This window comes from Rhinoraja longicauda, chromosome 5 (assembly GCF_053455715.1).
Source record: "Rhinoraja longicauda isolate Sanriku21f chromosome 5, sRhiLon1.1, whole genome shotgun sequence".
In the NCBI taxonomy this organism is placed as follows: domain Eukaryota; kingdom Metazoa; phylum Chordata; class Chondrichthyes; order Rajiformes; family Arhynchobatidae; genus Rhinoraja; species Rhinoraja longicauda.
Genome location: NC_135957.1, coordinates 84,519,631 through 84,535,253, shown reverse-complemented (window position 1 = coordinate 84,535,253; position 15,623 = coordinate 84,519,631). Strand labels below are relative to the sequence as shown.

Here is a 15,623-nt window from a genome sequence, read left to right as displayed (position 1 = left end):
GAGTGCTGGAGTAACTCAGCAGGTCAGGCAGCATCTGTGGAGAACATGGATAGGTGACGTTTCACAGAGTGCTGGAGTAACTCAGCGGGTCAGGCAGCATCTGTGGAGAACATGGATAGGTGACGTTTCACAGAGTGCTGGAGTAACTCAGCGGGTCAGGCAGCATCTGTGGAGAACATGGATAGGTGACGTTTCACAGAGTGCTGGAGTGACTCAGTTCTTGCAGCACAAACCATTCTGTTATCCAAGAGACTCACTGGGAAATTTAAAAACATATATATTTCTTTCTCTTGTAGAAGTAACGATTTTAAACCATCGTAGTAAGTCAATACGTAGAAACTGACCTCCAGAAAAAATACATGGCAACGGCCTCTGAGATTTGGTGCAAAAACTAGTGGGACAAGAGCAAAATAGAGCAAAGTCACAAGAAACTACAAACGCTGAAAGCTTGAATAAACATAAGTCTGAAGAAGGGTCCCGAACCGAAACGTCACCTATCCATGTTCTCCACAGATGCTGCCTGACCCGTTGAGTTACTCCAGCACTCTGCGAAACGTCATCTATCCATGTTCTCCACAGATGCTGCCTGACGCGCTGAGTTACTCCAGCACTCTGTGTTTTACTCAATATCAAGTAGTAAGACGACACAACACAAACTGACAGCTAACAACGTAGCCTATCTATACTTCTCATCATTTTATATACTTCTATCATGCGATCTCTGAAATGTTATTAAATATCATTAACGTGAACACACTAGCAAACAGTTTTCTGCTTATATGAAATTTGCAGAGATTTTTTGCTCCACCTACATGATCTGTTCACATTAAGCATCTTGTTTACTAAACATTATATTATTTTCAATCGGACTTTACTGGGCTTTACCTTGCACTAAACGCTAAACCCTTTATCATGTATCTGTACACTGTGGACGACTCGATTGTCTTTCCACTGACTGGATAGCATGCCTTGGTACAGGTGACAATAATAAACTGAACTAAACTGAAGAACATTGATGTGTAAGACAGGAACAGAGTGCTGGAGTAACTCAGCGGGTCAGGCAGCATCTGTGGAGAACATGGATAGGTGACGTTTCACAGAGTGCTGGAGTAACTCAACGGGTCAGGCAGCATCTGTGGAGAACATGGATAGGTGACGTTTCACAGAGTGCTGGAGTAACTCAGCTGGTCAGGCAGCATCTGTGGAGAACATGGATAGGTGACGTTTCACAGAGTGCTGGAGTAACTCAGCTGGTCAGGCAGCATCCGTGGAGAACATGGATAGGTGACGGTTCACAGAGTGCTGGAGTAACTCAGCTGGTCAGGCAGCATCTGTGGAGAACATGGATAGGTGACGTTTCACAGAGTGCTGGAGTAACTCAGCTGGTCAGGCAGCATCTGTGGAGAACATGGATAGGTGACGGTTGGGGTACAGACCCTTCTTCAGACTGAAGAAGGCTGAAGGAGGGTCCTGACCTGAAATGTCACCCATCCTTTTTCTCCAGAGATGCTGCTTGACCCGCTGAGTTACTCCAGCACTTTGCGCCTATCTGTGGTATAAACCAGCATCTGCAGTTCTTTGGTTCTGCATTCTATGTTCCAACATCGATGTGTGACTTTCTAAATTTCACAACCCTCCAAGGTCAGTGGGCAGCTTGATTTATAAGGGGACACAAATAAATGGCAGAACAGTTAGACGGTACTTCGGTTCTGCTTCACTTAAGGAAGACACAATCCCCCAGAAATACTAGGGAACCCAGGATCTCGGGTGACAGAGGAACTGAAGGGAATTCACATTAGTCAGGAAATGGTGTTAGGTAAACTGTTGGGACTGAAGGCAGACAAATCCCCAGGGCCTGATGGTCTGCATCCCAGAGTACTTAAGGAGTCATGGATGCGTTGGTGATCATGAATGCATTTGTGATCATGACCCACGAAATCATGGATGCATTGGTGATCATTTTCCAATGTTCTCTCGATTCTGGATCAGTTCCATTCATTTGTTCTATATCTCTCTGTATCACCGTCTATATCTGTCGTTTCCCTTTCCCCTGACTCTCTGTCTGAAGAAGGGTCTCAACCCGAAACGTCACCCATTCCTTTTCTCCAGAGATGCTGTCAGATCCGCTGAGTTACTCCAGCTTTTTGTGTCTATCTACCTTTAGTCTAGTTTACTTTAGATACAGCGTGGAAACAGGCCCTGTATTTGTGTGTTCATACTGCTTTTAATATTTTAATTTCTCTGAAGTACTGGCTTTTGTCTCCACTCTCGCTTTTGCTTGTGGGAAGATGTCGTGTCTGAACCTCAGTCAGTTCTTCTTTGAAAATTTCCCATGGTTTGTTCAGCGTCTAGTTTGACATTTTTCTTTTCAATGTGTTTGGTGAGTTCCCTTTGCATCTCACTCAACTGGCTCCTTTCCAGTTAAAAACATTTAACTTTTTCAACTCCATTTACCCTTCCAGAGCCCAGGTTTAGTTTAGTTTAGTTTAGTTTGGAGATATAGCGCGGAAACAGGCCCTTCGGCCCACCGGGTCCGTGCCGCCCAGCGATCCCCGCACACTAACACTATCCTACACACACTGGGGACAATTTTTTACATTTGCCCAGCCAACTAACCTACAAACCTGCACGGCTTTGGAGTGTGGGAGGAAACCGAAGGTCTTGGAGAAAATCCCTCGCAGGTCACGGGGAGAATGTACAAACTCCGTACAGACAGCACCCGTAGTCGGGATGGAACCCGGGGCTCCGGCGCTGCATTCGCTGTAAGGCAGCAACTCTACTGCTGCGCCACCGTGACCGCCCTAAGTTGAGCAGAGCGAAATTGGGCAGTGCTTCTTTCAGCCAGATATAAAGTGCTGGAGGAACTCAGCGGATCAGGCAGCATCTATGGAGGGATTGGACAGGTGACGTGTCGGGTCGGCACCCTTCCTCAGACTGGTTGCGGGGTATCAATCCAGAAGAGAGGAGAGGCAGAATAAAGCCTGGCAGGTAATAGGTGGGGAATAAAAGGAACTGCAGATGCTGGTTTACCAAGGAAAATTCACAAAGTGCTGGAGTAACTCAGCGGGTCAGGCAGCGTCTGTGGAGGGAAATGGACAGGCGACGTTTCCGTCTTCACTCAATTGAAGAGGAGACCCGACCCGAAATGCCAATTGTCCATTCCCTCCACAGATGCTGCCTGACCCGTTGAGTTTAGTTTAGTTTAGTTTCGAGATACAGCGCGGAAACAGGTCCTTCAAGCCCACCGAGTCCGCGCCGACCAGCGATCCCCACACATTAACACTATCCTGCACATACTCAGGACACTTTACATTTATTACCAAGCCAATTAACCTACAAACCCGTACGCCTTTGGAGTGTGGGAGGAAACCGAAGATCTCGGAGAAAACCCGCGCAGGTCACGGGGAGAACGTACAAACTCCGTACAGACAGCACCAGAAGTCGGGATCGAACCCGGGTCAACGGCGCTGTAAGGCAGCAACTCTACCGCTGCACCACCGTGCCGCCCAGTTCTGCCAGCACTTTTGTGTTTCTGAAGATTCCAGCATCTGCAGTTTCTTGTTTCACCATTTCCTTCATAGAACGTAGAAGATGGAGGATATGCATCACGAGTAGGCAGAGGAGATTAGATTAACTTGGCATCATGCTCAGCACGGACATTGTGGGAAACAGGGCCTGTTCCTGTGCTGTACTCTTCTATGTAGTTCAATAGACAATAGGTGCAGGAGGAGGCCATTCGGCCCTTTGTGCCAGCACCGCCATTCAATGTGATCATGGCTGATCATTCTCAATCAGTACCCCGTTCCTGCCTTCTCCCCATACACCCTGACTCCGCTATCCTTAAGAGCTCTATCTAACTTTCTCTTGAAAGCATCCAGAGAATTGGCCTCCACTGCCTTCTGAGGCAGAGAATTCCACAGATTCACAACTCTCTGAGTGAAAAAGTTTTTCCTCATCTCCATTCTAAATGGCCTACCCCTTATTCTTAAACTGTGGCCCCTGGTTCTGGACTCCCCCAACATCGGGAACATGTCAAATACGCTTCGTCAGAAGGCCCTCTCGTCTGCTCCACCTTCATTAGGATTAGGGTTGATCTGCCCCAGGTCTCATCTCCTCTTCTGTGCCTATTCCACATAGGACTCAATTTCCCGATATGTCAAAAAATATATATCCTGCGGTCCGCTTTAATACCCCTGTGATTTAGCCTCCACAAGACTCTCGGATAGAGATTCACCCACCCTCTGCGGGTAGATCCGAGACCCTCAGTTAAACGGCACAGTGGTGTGGTTGGGCAGCACAGTAGTGTGGTTGGACAGCCCAGTGGCACGGTTGGGCGGCCCAGTGGTGTGGTTGGGTAGCACAGTGGTGTGGTTGGGTAGCACAGTGGCGTGGTTGGGCGGCAAAGTGGCGCGGTTGGTAGAGTCTCTACCTCACAGCACCAGAGACCCCGGTTCGATCCCGACCTCGGGTGCTGACTAGATGAAGTTCGCACGTTCTTCCCCGAGACCACGTGGGTTTCCTCCGGGTGCTCCTGTTTCCTCCCACATCCCAAAGACGTGCGGGTTGTTCGGTTAACCTTTCAGCGTGTGGGGAGTGGGTTGGGATGTGGGATAACATGGAATTAGTGTGACCGGATGGTGTGCACTCGGTGGGCCGAGGGGCCTGTTTCAATAGACAATAGGTGCAGGAGGAGGCCATTTGGCCCTTCGTGCCAGCATCGCCATTCAATGTGATCATGGCTGATCATTCTCAATCAGTACCCCGTTCCTGCCTTCTCCCTATACCCCCTGACTCCGCTATCCTTAAGAGCTCTATCTAGCTCTCTCTTGAATGCATTCAGAGAATTGGCCTCCACTGCCTTCTGAGGCAGAGAATTCCACAGATTCACAACTCTCTGACTGAAAGGTTTTTCCTCATCTCAGTTCTAAATGGCCTACCCCTTATTCTTAAACTGTGGCCCCTTGTTCTGGACTCCCCCAACATTGGGAACATGTTTCCTGCTTCTAACGTGTCCAACCCCTTAATAATCTTATACGTTTCGATAAGATCCCCTCTCATCCTTCTAAATTCCAGTGTATACAAGCCTAGTCGCTCCAGTCTTTCAACATATGATAATCCCGCCATTCCTGGAATTAACCTAGTAAACCTACGCTGCACGCCCTCAATAGCAAGAATATCCTTCCTCAAATTTGGAGACCAAAACTGCACACAGTACTCCAGGTGCGGTCTCACTAGGGCCCTGTACAACTGCAGAAGGACCTCTTTGCTCCTATACTCAACTCCTCTTGTTATGAAGGCCAACATTCCATTGGCTTTCTTCACTGCCTGCTGTACCTGCATGCTTCCTTTCAGTGACCGATGCACTAGGACACCCAGATCTCATTGTACGTCCCCTTTTCCTAACTTGACACCATTCAGATAATACTCTGCCTTCCTATTCTTACCACCAAAGTGGATAACCTCACACTTATCCAAATTAAACTGCATCTGCCATGCATCCGCCCACTCACACAACCTGTCCAAGTCACCCTGCAACCTCATAGCATCTTCCTCACAGTTCACACTACCACCCAGCTTTGTATCATCTGCAAATTTGCTAATGGTACTTTTAATCCCTTCATCCAAGTCATTAATGTATATGCTTTCCATGCTGTCTCTTAACTTCACTCAACCCCTGATCATGTAACTACAACATCTGATTTGAGATGCTTTCTGAGTGCAGCCATTTAACATCTACATGCGGGGGGGGGGGGGGGGGGGGGTGCTGGAACGCGTGGCCAGTGGTGGTGGAGGAGGCACTCTGGATAGTGGTGCTTAAAAGACTTTTAGATAGGCAGACACAAAATGCTGGGGTAACTCAGCGGGACGGGCAGCATCTCAGGAAAGAAGAAATGGGTGACGTTTCGGGTCGAGACCCTTCTTCAGACTGATGTCAGGGAAGGGGGGGGGCGGGACAAAGATAGAATGTAGTCGGAGACAAGAGGAATGGTGGGAGAACTGGGAACGGGAGGGTATGGAGAGGGAAAGCAGGGACTATCTGAAGTTAGGATAGGCACATGGATATGCAGGGAATGGAGGGCTATGGATCACATGCAGGCAGCGAGATTAGTCTAACTTGGCATCGAGTTCGGTACGGACATTGTGGGCCAAGTGGTCTGTTCCTGTCTTGCAGTGTTCTATGTTCTATCTACCCAGTCCTACCACCTCAGGAACTTCACAGTGGGGAAACATTGAAACATAGAAAATAGGTGCAGGAGGAGGCCATTTGGCCCTTCAAGCCAGCACCGCCATTCATTGTGATCATGGCTGATCATCCACAATCAGTAACCCGTGCCTGCCTTCTCCCCATATCCCTTGATTCCACTAGCCCCTAGAGCTCTATCCAACTCTCTTTTAAATTCATCCAGTGAATTGGCCTCCACTGCCCTCTGTGGCAGAGAATTCCACAAATTCACAACTCTCCAGGTGAAAAAGTTTCGTCTCACCTCAGTTTTAAATGGCCTCCCCTTTATCCTAAGACTGTGGCCCCTGGATCTGGACTCCCCCAACATTGGGAACATTTCTCTTGCATCTGGCTTGTCCAGTCCATTTATAATTTTATACGTCTCTATAAGATCCCCTCTCATCCTTGTAAACACGGCAAGTGTCTCATCGAACTGCTGTGGACAGGAAGAAAGGGGTGATATGATCTCATACTGATTCATATGCTCATAGAGTCATCGAAACAGGCCCTTCGGCCCAACGTGCCCATGCCGACCAGGATGCCTCATCCACACTAGTCCCACCCACCCTTGTTTGCGCCGTGTCCCTCCATAGGGTGGCACAGTGGGTAGAGTCGCTGCCTCACAGTGCCAGAGGCCCGGGTTCAATCCTGACCTCAGGTGCTGTCTGTACGGGAGTTTGTACGTTCTCCCCGTGACCGCGTGGGTTTTCTCCGGGTGCTCCGGTTTCCTCACATACTCCAAAGACGTGCAGGTTTGTAGGTTAATTGGCTTCGGTAAAATTGTAAATTGTCCCTAGTGGGTGTAGGATAGAATTAGTGTACGGGGTGATCACTGGACGATGTGGACTCTGTGGGCCGAAGGCCCTGTTTCCGTGCTGTATCGCTAAAGTCCAAACCTTCCCTGTCCATGAACCTGTCCAAATGTCTATTAAATATTGGTCTCCGGCTGCTTCTAACTTTTAACTGCACCTTCACATATTAGGATAAATAATTTTAATCTTTATTGATATTAAAATTCCCTCCTTGTGCAAAATACAATTTTTTTTTAAATGTCACCATTAAAATAAGCTCAATTACAATCAGCTAAGTTCAACATAGTCGGAGGTATCCTGTTCAAACTACTGCAACTGGTGATCGAGAAACATTACATCCAAAAATTAGGCTGATATATTCCTTTGTTTTGACGAGCTTTTTTATTCATTTAATGCATGTCTGCTGACAATGTAAAATTAACCTCAATGTCACTTCATAGTCTCAGACAAAAAGAGAGACACACACACACACAAACAAACGTTAGACCATACTGCTTTATCTTTTTATAGCAACATTATTTCCCAAGACTTGCCAGGGAGAGAGAGAGAGAGAGAAAAAAAGCAATCTTTGTAGGCACCGTGCAGGGATTTTAATGCTCGCCAGCCAATTCCACTTAACTTCAAAACAATGTGCTAATTAATTCAACCACCAGAATATGTTGCAGCCAGAAAGCAAATTGCAACGCTGTTTTTGGACAAAATACTTGCAAAGAAAAATGTCCCTTCAGATTGCCTTGTGATCGAAACGCTGTTTTTCCAATGTTTGGAGTAAAAATAAATAAATTTTGACTTAGAAATAAACTTTAAAAAGACATTTTTTTTGTCCTCTGATATTTGAATGAACAAAATACTAACTAATCAATCAGCTCTGTGTGTGACATCTCATAAAAATAAACTGGCTGGTTGTTTCAAATGTAGAAACAAGGAACTACAGGTGCCGGTGTACAAAATAAGACACAGAGGTGTATGGAACATAGAAAATAGGTGCAGGAGTAGGCCATTCGGCCCTTCGAGCCTGCACCGCCATTCAATATGATCATGGCTGATCATCCAACTCAGTATCCCGTTCCTGCCTTCTCTCCATACCCCCTGATCCCTTTAGCCACATGCCACAAAGAGCTGCCAGAGGAGGTAGTCGAGGCAGCACCTATCACAACATTTAAGAAACAATTAAATAGGTACCGTACATGGATAGGGCAGGATTAGAGGGATATGGGCCAATCGCAGGCAGGTGGGACTAGTGTAGATGGAACATGTTTGTCGGTGTGGGCAAGTTGGACCGAAGGGCTTTTTTTCCATGCTTTAGGACTCTAACTCTCTATAACTCTATAAGTGCCAGAGTAACTCAGCGGATCAGGCAGCATAGAGCCATTGAGCATGGAAACAGGCCCTTCGGCCCAACTTGCCCATATCAGCAAAGAAAGGACAGATATAGTTTGGGTCAGACAGCTTATTGTCACTGATGGAAAACGGCTTATTTACGTGGAGTCCCTTTATTTGCAGGCCCTTCGGCCCAACCTGCCAGTGCCAAGCAAGATCCCCCATCTACACTAGTTCTACCTACCTATGTTTGGCCCATATCCCTCTAAACCTTTCCTAACCACCTCTGGAGAACATGGATAGGCTCAGTTTCGGATCGCTTTTTACTCAAAGGTTCCCAACCTGAAACATGTTCTCCAGAGATGCTGCCTCACCCACACTGAGTTACTCCAGCACTCTGTGAAACGTCACCTATCCGTGTTCTCCACAGATGCTGCCTGACCCGCTGAGTTGCTCCAGCACAATGTGAAACGTCACCTATCCATGTTCTCCAGAGATGCTGCCTGACCCGCTGAGTTACTCGAGCACTCTGTGAAACGTCACCTATCCATGTTCTCCAGAGATGCTGGCTGACCCGCTGAGTTACTCTAGCACTCTGTGAAACGTCACCTATCGGTGTTCTCCAGAGATGCTGCCTGACCCGCTGAGTTACTCCAGCACCCTGTGTCTTTGGTTCTCACTATTGCCATTTAATACCTTCTTTCAAAGTAAAATTGAAATCTCGTAGAATTGAGTTCCGAAGTTGGTTTTAGAAACCATTCTACAATCATGGCGAGAGTGCCTTTTAGACAGTGGGGATATTGGCATATAGGCAGAGGAAAGCACAGGCAACAGAGGGCTATGGGTCATGTACAAGCAGATGACACGTACGGCATCATGTTCAGCACGAACACTGTGGGCCGAAGGGACCTTTGCCATGCTGTACAGAACTGTTTTATGCCCTCCCTTTGGAAGTTAATATAAATATATAAATAACTATTTTCTCTATATCTCTGTGTTCATATAAATATCTAGGGTGGCGCAGCGGTAGAGTTGCTGTCTTTCAGCGCCAGAGACCAGGGTTCGATCCTGACTACGGGTACTGTCTGTATGGAATTTATACTTTTTGTCCCTGGGACCGTGTGGGTTTCCTCCGGGTGCTCCGGTTTCCTCCCACACTCCAAAGATGGGCAGGTTTGGCGCTTAATTGGCTTCGGTAAAAACTGTGCCTCAAGGGTAGGATGGTGCTGGTGTACGGGGTGATCGCTGGTCGGCATGGACTCGGTGAGCCAAGGGGCCTGTTCCCGTGCAAGTCGAGAGTAAAGTCTAAATAGCTTTTGGCAGGTTGATTTTCAGAAATATGTTTTTTTCAGAAAGACATCTGTGCCGTTCGTGTTGTTCCAGCACTCTGCCTGTGCCGGGCAGAGCTGGATGCAACTGTTCCAAACTCTCCCGTTACATGGTAGCCACGAGAGATTCCCAGCACGCCACGCCACGCCATCCCTGCCACGCACCGCGTTCATAGGGCTTCTCTCACGCTCAGGATGGAACCTTCCACCACACTCCCATGGAAAATGATCATATAAAATGTAACAACTAGCCACAGAGAGCTCAAGTCACCAGTACCCCATTTCATAACTTCATAAGTTACAGGAGTAGAACTAGGCCATTCGGTCCATCAAGTCTACTCCGCCATTCAATCATGGCTGATCCAGCTTTCCCCCTCAACCCCACTCTCCTGCCTTCTCCCCGCAACCCCTGACACCCGTACTAATCAAGAATCTATCTACCTTTGCCTTAAAAATACCCATTGACTTGGCCTCCACAGCCTTCCGTGGCAATGAATTCCACAGAGTCACCACCCTCTGACTAAAGAAATTCCTCCTCATTTCCTTCCTCAAGGAACTTTCTTTAATCTGAGGCTGTGCCCTCTGGTCCTAGACTCTCCCACTGGTGGAAACAACCTCTCCACATCCACTCTATCCAGGCCTTTCACTGTTCGTTAAGTTTCAATGAGGTCCCCCCTCACCCTTCTAAACGAGTAGAGGCCTAGTGCCACCAAACGCTCATCATACGTTAACCCACTCATTAAGATCATAATCGGAGTAAAATTAGGTCATTCAGCCCATCAAGTCTACTCCACCATTCAATCGTGGCTGTTCTACCTCTCCCTCCTAACCCCATTCTCCTGCCTTCTCCCCATAACCTCTGACATTCCTGGGATCATTCTCGTAAACCTCTTCTGGATCCTCTCCAGAGCCAGCACTTCCTTCCTCAGATATGGGACCCAAAATTGCTCACGATACTCCAAATGCGGTCATACCAGCAGCTTATAGAGCCTGGGCATTATAACAGTTTTTGTATTCTAGTCCTCTCGAAATAAATGCTAGCACTGCGTTTGCCTTCCTTGCTACTGATTCGACTTGCAGATTAACCTTTTGGGATTCCTACACCAGCACTCCATGTGACCACTTGGGTTTTCTCCGGGTGCTCCGGTTTCCCCCACACTCCAAAGACGTACGGGTTAATTGGCTTCAGTAAAATTGTAACTGGTCCCTAGTGTGTGTTGGACAGTGTTAGTGTGCGGGATGATCGCCGGTCAGCGCGGACTCAGTGGGCCGAAGGGCCTGTTTACGCCTTGTTTCTCTAAAGTCTAAAGTGCAAAGACAGCACCTGAAGTCAGGATTGAACCAGGGTCCCCATTGGTAAAACATTAAATAGTCTGTGGTCTCACAGCGTACCATAGACATATTACATGGAAACATAGAAAATAGGAGGCGGCCATTTGGCCCTTCGAGCCAGCACCGCCATTCATTGTGATCATGGCTGATCATCTACAATCAGTAACCCGTGCCTGCCTTCTCCCCATATCCCTTGATTCCACTAGCCCCAAGAGCTCTATCTAACTCTCTCTTAAATTCATCCAGTGAATTGGCCTCCACTGCCCTCTGTGGCAGAGAATTCCACAAATTCACAACTCTGGGTGAAAAAGTTCCTTCTCACTTCAGTTTTAAATGGCCTCCCCTTTACTCTAAGACTGTGGCTCCTGGTTCTGGACTCCCCCAATATTGGGAACATTTTTCCTGCATCTAGCTTGTCCAGTCCTTTTATAATTTTATATGTTTCTATAAGATCCCCTCTCATCCTTCTAAACTCCAATGAATCCAAGCCCAGTCTTTTCAATCTTTCCTCATATGACAATCCCTCCATCCCAGGGATCAATCTCGTGAACCTACGCTGCACTGCCTCAATTACACGGATGTCCTTCCTCAAATTAGGAGATCAAAACTACACACAATACTCCAGATGTGGTCTTACCAGGGTTCTGTACAACTGCAGAAAAACGTGCAGGTTTGTAGATTAATTTGGCTTCGGTAAAACTTGTTTCTTGTCCCTAGTGTGTGTAGGATAGTGCTAGTGTATGGGGTGATCGCTGGTCGGCGTGGATTCGGTGGGCCGAAGGGCCTGTTTCCGCGCTGTATCTCTGGTCTAAAGTCTAATTGAAGTGTAATTGCCCCTATTGTGTGGGATATAACTAGTGTATGGGTGATCGCTGGTCGGCGCGGACTTGGTGGGCTGAAGGGCAGTTCCATGCTGCATCTCTAAAACTAAAATTAAAACCGCTAAATGATCACTCCTCAGCCTCCTGCACTCCAAAAAAACAAAGTCCCAGCCTGCCCAATCTCTCCTGGTAGCTCAAGTCCTGGCAGATTCCTCAAAAATCTTCCCTGCACTCTTTCCAGCTTAACGGCGTTTCCTATAACCGTGTAACCAAAACTGAACTCCCACTAGACTTCCTGTCACCAACCTCCCACTAGTCTTCCTGTCTCCGACAGTCCCTGCTTTCTCTCTCCATCCCCTCCCCCTTCCCAGTTCTCCCACCAGTCTTCCTGTCGCCAACTTCATTCGACCCGAAACGCCACCCATTCCTTCTCTCCAGAGATGCTGCCTGCCCCGCTGAGTTACTACAGCATTTTGTGTCTGGCCAAAACTGAACTCCATACTCTATGTGCGGCCTCGCTAAGATAAACGTGTAAACTCCGTACAGGCAGCACCCGTGGTCAGGATGGAACCCGGGTGTCTGGTGCTCGCTGTGAGGCAGCAACTCTTCCCCTGCGCCACCGTGCATTTCAACTTCCAGTACCTAGAGGGGTCTGATTTTCAATCACTGCGATTGTGTCTTGAAGTGAAACTCAGGAGGTGCGATGAATGTTATCCCCACTGTCAACATAAAGGAAAGTAGTCTGAAGATGGGTCCCGACCCGTATCACCTATGTACGTTCTCCAGAGAAGCTGCCTGACCCGCTGAGTCACTCCAGCACTTTGTGTCTTTTTTTTTTTTTTGTAAACCAGCACCTGCACTTCCTCGTTTCTACAAAGTAGCGTCAGGACTTATTTGCAAGTGTACCAGGAAATAGTGACTTACACTGTCAGCCAAATCTCTGAAGAGCTCTCTTGTCTTTGTGTCAGAAACTGCTGAATTTTGAGTTTATTAATTTCCTGCTGCAGTATTGGTTCCTCTCCCAGATAAGAGAAACTTTAGAATCCAGTTGACTTGGTCGAGAAATCGAGATTTATCTTCAACAAACAACAACTTACTGAACAAATCACTCCAGGTCAACATTTTGGCTGCAGCTATATAACAGTATAACAGTATAACAGAGCTTTATTTGTCATTCGGTACCGAAGTACCGAACGAAACTACATAGCAGTCATAGAAAAAAAGAACACAAGACACATAGCCCCAACACAAACGTCCATCACAGTGACTCCAAACACCCCCTCACTGTGATGGAGGCAACAAAACTTCCACTCTCTTCCCCACGCCCACGGACAGACAGCTCGTCCCCGACCGACCCGCACAGTCCCCGCAAGGGGATGGAAGTCCCCCCGGCCAAATCGCATCGGGCGCTGAAACGTCTCGCGGCCGAGCCGGGCGATGAAAGGCCCCGCGACCAAGCCTTGCGCAGCTAAGTCCCGTGGTCGAGCCGCACCAGCGATGTAAAGTCCCGCAGCCGAGCCGCACCAGCGATGAAAAGTCCCGCAGCCGAGCCGCACCGGGCGATGTTAAGTCCCGCGGCCGAGCCGCACCGGGCACTGTTAAGTCCAGCGGCCAAGCCGCACCGGGCGATGTAAAGTCCAGCGGCCGAGCCGCACCGGGCGATGTTAGGCCCCGCAGCCGAGCCGCACCCCGCGCCGTGAGGAAGAGAAAAGTTTCCCCCACCACCCACCCCCCACCCACACCACCACCCCCCACACATACACAACCAAAAGAAATACAAAAACCATCCCAACACCGACACACAACAAAAAAAAGGAAAAAAGACGAACAGACTGCTAGCGAGCCACAGCCGTTAGGCGCCGCCACAAAATCGGCAAGTGTTGCAAGGATATGTTTAGATATTTTTGCAGAAATTTGGGCTTGGAGAGCTCTTATGAAACGTGAAATGGACAGCTAGTTGGCGAAAACCTGTCTAAGGCATAGTTAGGGTCGACAGCCAGAACCTATCTTGCATGGGCCAAGCAGAAGCAAATACAGATGCTCCTCGACTTACGATGCTTTGACTTACGATGCTTCGACTTTACGATGTTGCAAAAGTGATACACATTCAGTCTAAACCGTACTTCGAATTTTGATCTTTTCCCGGGCTAATGTAAGTGTTCTGAGCACGTTTAAGTGGGTGGCTCGATGGTGCAGCGGTAGAGTTGCTGCCTTACAGCGAATGCAGCGCCGGAGACCCGGGTTCCATCCCGACTACGGGTGCTGTCTGTTACGGAGTTTGTACGTTCTCCCCGTGACCTGCGTGGGTTTTCTCCGAGATCTTCGGTTTCCTCCCACACTCCAAAGACGTGCAGGTACGTAGGTTAATTGGTAAATGTAAAATTCGTTACTAGTGGGTATAGGATAGTGTTAATGTGCGGGGATCGCTGGTCGGCGCGGACCCAATGGGCCAAAATGGCTATGATGTTTTGTAGGTTAGGTGAATTAAATGCGTTTTCGACTTATGATATTTTCGGTTTACGATGGGTTTATCAGAACGTAACCCCATCGTAAGATGAGGAGCAACTGGAGGACTATCTTACGTAGGGCATCTTGGGCGGGATGGACAAGTTGGGCCAAAGGGCCCGTTCCCATACTGCATGACCCTTAATAGATTCAGTTACTGTTTTAGTTGAGTTTATTATCACGCGTACCGAGGTACAGCAAAAAGCATTTGCCTCGTGCTCTCCAGTCAGTGGAAAGACAGTACATGATTACAATCGAACCAGTTTATCACAAAATGCTGGAGTAACTCAGCGGGTCAGGCAACATCTCAGGAGAGAAGGAATGGGTGACGTTTCGGGTCGAGACCTTTCTTGTTTTCCTACACATTTACAGTTTATAGATAGATAGATAATGGAGTTTAAGAAGATCACAGTTAAAATAAGGAATGGTGCTGCAGGAGTAGAGATTTAAGAGTGTGGAGCGATTGTAATGTGTGATTGTAGATCTGCTTCTGTGGCTAGCACGCAGATGGTCGCCTGGGTTGGACGCCATCTTGGAAGGGGGATTCATTCCTTGACCTTTCATTGCCACCTCACTTTGTAGAGCGCTACAATAGTTTTTTTTTTGCTCAATGCTGTCATCACCCCACGTTTTTTCTTTGCCAATGTTCCCAAACACCTTGCAGCCAGGAATATTAAGTTCCCATCCTTCTTTGAGCCAATGTTCTGTTCCTGCCATCACAATAAACCACAAACTCTGCCAAGTAAACAGAATGACTTGTGAAATGCTCCTTGTAATCAGAGCTCATGACAATTCAAGGACAAATTTAACCTGCTACCACCAAAATTAAACACATATTGAACTAAGTAATTACCAAACCAAACACATGCAAAAAGGGGGTGGCGGGTAGAGCCACTGCCTCACAGCAACGGGGACCCTGGTTCAATCCTGACTTCAGGTGCTGTCTTTGCACTTTAGACTATAGAGAAACAAGGCGGAAACAGGCCCTTCGGCCCACCGAGTCCGCGCTGACCAGCAATCATCCCGCACACTAACACTGTCCAACACACACTAGGGGACCAGTTACAATTTTACTGAAGCCAATTAACCCGTACGTCTTTGGAGTGTGGGAGGAAACCGGAGCACCCGGAGAAAACCCACGTGGTCACGGGGAGAACGTACAAACTCCGTACAGACAGAGCACCCGTGGTCAGGATCGAACCCGGGTCTCTGGCGCTGTGAGGCAGCAACTCTACCGCTGCGCCACCGTGCCACCCTTGAGAGTGTCCTTTCGCCCATCTCT

At 48.0% G+C, this 15,623-nt stretch overlaps 1 protein-coding gene across 2 annotated transcripts in view; it reads right to left on the bottom strand.

Moving 5' to 3' along the window:
• The window catches only part of LOC144594072 (AFG1-like ATPase), a 108,108-nt gene that overhangs the window by 10,627 nt on the left and 81,858 nt on the right, over nt 1-15,623 (bottom strand). The window lies entirely within an intron of this gene.